We start from the raw sequence: 3727 nt of genomic DNA on the forward strand, positions 1-3727 counted from the left end.
GCCAAGTATTTGATATTTGCACCCAATCCCTTCCACTATGGCACAAAGAGGACTTTGAAAGCCAACTCTAAAATCCAGCCCACTCTGTGTCTAAGGACCTTTGGACAATGAGACATCCCTCAGTGTTTCCTTAGTCTGTGCTTCAAGATCCTCTCTTATGGTTTTATGTATTTGTTTCATTTCGTCCCAACTATAAGCCCCTTGGAGACAAAGAATGTGTCTTGTATTTATTTATATTCCTTAAAACATAAAGCTAGATTATCTTCCATTTACAGTGCATTTATCTTGTATATACTCCAGGTACACAGAAAGCACTCAGCCATTACCAGCTGACTGACAGAATTTGAGGAGTCTAAGACTATATAGCCATAGCGTTAAAAGTATGAGACAAAGGGATAGACTATCCAATTATTTCTGTTTTCTCAATGAGCATCTTAGATCACTATGTGACTAATCATAAAGATTGGTGTAGTGGGAACACTGGACTGAAAGTTAGAAGACTGTTAAAATTTAGACCTGGGAAGCAATTTAGAGATCATCTTGCTCAATTTTCTCATTTTTACAGATGGAGAAATTGAGGCTCAGAGAACTTAAAACCCTTGACTTCTCCAAGGGCACATAGGTCATAAACCTAATATTATCTTAGTCTAGATTAAAAGAGGGAAAGTTTGTAGGACTAGGAAGGTAAAAGTATCTCTGTTCTCTGCTCTGGCCAGCACGTTTGAAATGTGGTGTTGATTTCTGGCTGACATTTTTAGGAAGGACATTGCTAAGCTAGGGTACCTATAGTATTAATGAAAGGAGGATTTGGCCCCTCTCCTCCCTAGTATCTCCGGGCATTACTACCAACACTGAGTCACTGCTTGAAGGCACTCTGTTGAGGAGAAGAGAAGAGAAAGAGATGAGAAGAGGAAAGGAGAGGAGAAGTAAGAGAAAGGTGAGGAGGAGGATGAGAGGGACAGGGAGGGGAAGAGCTGTGCCCAGCTTTCTTTTTGCCAATACAGAGTCAAGTTTCCTTCAGCATATTCAGTCACACACAAAAATCCGGAGGCTTCAATGAAAAACCCATCATATCTGTATCCCTTGCACTTAGCACAGGGCCTGGGATATGGCAAACATTTAATAAATGTTCATGGACTGACTGACTGGAATAACTGAGATGAGAACCCTGCAAGACTGTGAGATTCTTGAGGGCAAGAACTGTCTTTTGCCTTCCTTTGTATCTCTGGCACACAGTAAGTGCTTGATAAATGCTCGTTGACTATGGATGAACTGCACTCTCCTTAAGTGGAATTGAGAAATAGCAGGCTCCCCCGCACTGCAAGGATGCAAATAAAATCCCCTAATTTACCATTTGTTTGCTGTGTGGTAAGGTATTCACTATATGGTCTCTGAGACTCTATAATCTGCTAAATAACTGAGTCAAACCCACATTCCTTGATTCTAAACTAGTGTCCTTTATGTTATAACACACACCCTTCAAGTCTCGAGATTTTTTTCTAGACCTACCTCTACCACTACCCAATTCCATGACCATTTATAAGTCCTTTCTCCTCTTCTGGGCTTTCGTTGATTCAACAGAGAGTTGGGTTATATGCCTAAGGCCTCTTCTGGCTCTCACCTTCTCTGACAAGACCCCAAACACCCACCTGAGTATCATCAATGCCTATGACACAGCCTCAGTTCTGGGGATTGGGTAACAGTTGCAAATAAATTCCTGGATGATGCAAATAGAGAATCGAGCAGGTGAAATTGTCACTTTTTGTGAAAGGTAACTCTAGAACGTGTCCTCCTGTGGAATTGTCTCCCCCTCCTAATAAATGCATACTGAGTTGGATCATAAAGTACAAGTGTGCTGACATACCTCCCCAGCTCCAGGAAAATGACAGCAAATTTCTTTGAAAAGAGACCCTTTGACTCTTCTGCTGCTGCTTTTTGCTTAGTCATATAGTACTGGTTTGCTAATATCTCCTTTACTATTTATGAGTAAGAGAGTTTGGATATTACTTTCAGGGTGCAAAAATGTGGTTCTGAATGGAAAAGTCTGGGAGCCCTATTGAAGTTACATGTGCAATAACTTCCAGGTGCAAAGCCCCAAGCACAATTTATGAGTTATTGGTCCCTGTGCTTCTGAAAATAACTCAACATTTTTACAGATGCAGTCGGTGTTGAACTAAACAGGTACATGTCCAGAGGTCTCCTCTGTTTGTGGCACTGAGGTTATTAGAAAGTAGAAGACAAATTGGTTTCTACCCCCAGAAACCCTGCTGTCTAGTACAATTTGTGAACCATTTTTAGATGCACACAACACCCCTATGCACCTTGCCCATTCTTCTACCAATGCTTTGGAGGTTTAACTCCTGCTCCCTGCCTCCCCAAGTCCAGATCTGGTGTAGTACTTGTGAGTTAAGGATATACTCCTAGTGGCAAGCATCCTTAGTAGCCACCATCAAGATCTAACTTGCTGACCCAGGCCCAGAATGAAGTCTCACCACTCATTAGTTCTTCCTGCCTCATTCTGCCAGGTTATGGTCTCCAGTAGAAAATTAAGTGTTATTAGAATTCATATGAAAGGATATTGTTATATTCTTTTAGGTACGTATGAGTTGGATTAGATGACTGCCTAGGTCCCTTCCAACTCTCAAATTCTATGATTCCAGAATTCTTTGTTATGTAATTTCTATCTCTTGAGATGAGGTGGAACATAGTCTTCATCTTCATCTCAGCTCTACTGGTAATTTGTCTGTGTGACTTTGAGAAAGTCAATTATCTCTTGACCTCAGAAAACTTACTTCTACAAATGAAGGAGTTGTACTAGATCAGGGATTCTTATCCTGGGGGTCTGTGAATTTTTAAAAGATACATATGCATATATACACGTGTGTGTGTGTATATATATATATATATATATATATATGTATATATGTCATATATACATATATATGTATATGTATGGTGCAGTGGATAGAACACCACAGCAGGAGTCAGGAGGACCTGAGTTCAAATCTCACCTCAGACACTTGACACTCACTAGCTGTATGACCTTAGACAAGTCACTTAATCCCAATTGCCTCATCCTGGGTCATCTCCAGTCATCCTAATGAATATCTGGTTGCTGAATTCAGATGGCTCCTAAAGAAAAGTGAGCCTGGTGACCTTGAACAGCCCTTCCTCACTCAAAACAAAGTCAAGTGCAAGTCATGGCATTATGTCTCTGATGACATGGTCTTCTTCAGTAATGAAGAAAGAACACACACATATACACACACACACATACACATATATATATATACATATACATATACATATATATGCTATATCTAGTATATACCTATACATATTTAAAAACTCTGTTTCAATGTAATTTATTTTCTTTGTAATCCTACATGTTTTGTTTTATGCATTTAAGAATGTTATTCTGAGAAGGGATCCGTAGGCTTCACCAGACTGCCAGGGGTCCGGGACATAAAAAGTGAAGAACCCCAGCCCTAAATGCTCCCTTTTTGCCTTTAGCTTATATGGTTTTATTTTATAAGCATTGCTTCATGGCTGTTGGAGTGGTTCAGTGGGAGGCAACAACTAAAACAAGCCTCAGGCCCCAATTTTCAGCAAATGCTGGGTAAAAGTTTTGTCTTCATGTAGGCAGCTGTGTGTTAGCCTTATAGGTAATGTAGTGGAGAACCTCTGAAGGTTATGTCAGGAATCTTGACCAGTCTCTCCAAGGAAG

This window comes from Notamacropus eugenii, chromosome 6, assembly GCF_028372415.1.
Source record: "Notamacropus eugenii isolate mMacEug1 chromosome 6, mMacEug1.pri_v2, whole genome shotgun sequence".
Classification (NCBI taxonomy): domain Eukaryota; kingdom Metazoa; phylum Chordata; class Mammalia; order Diprotodontia; family Macropodidae; genus Notamacropus; species Notamacropus eugenii.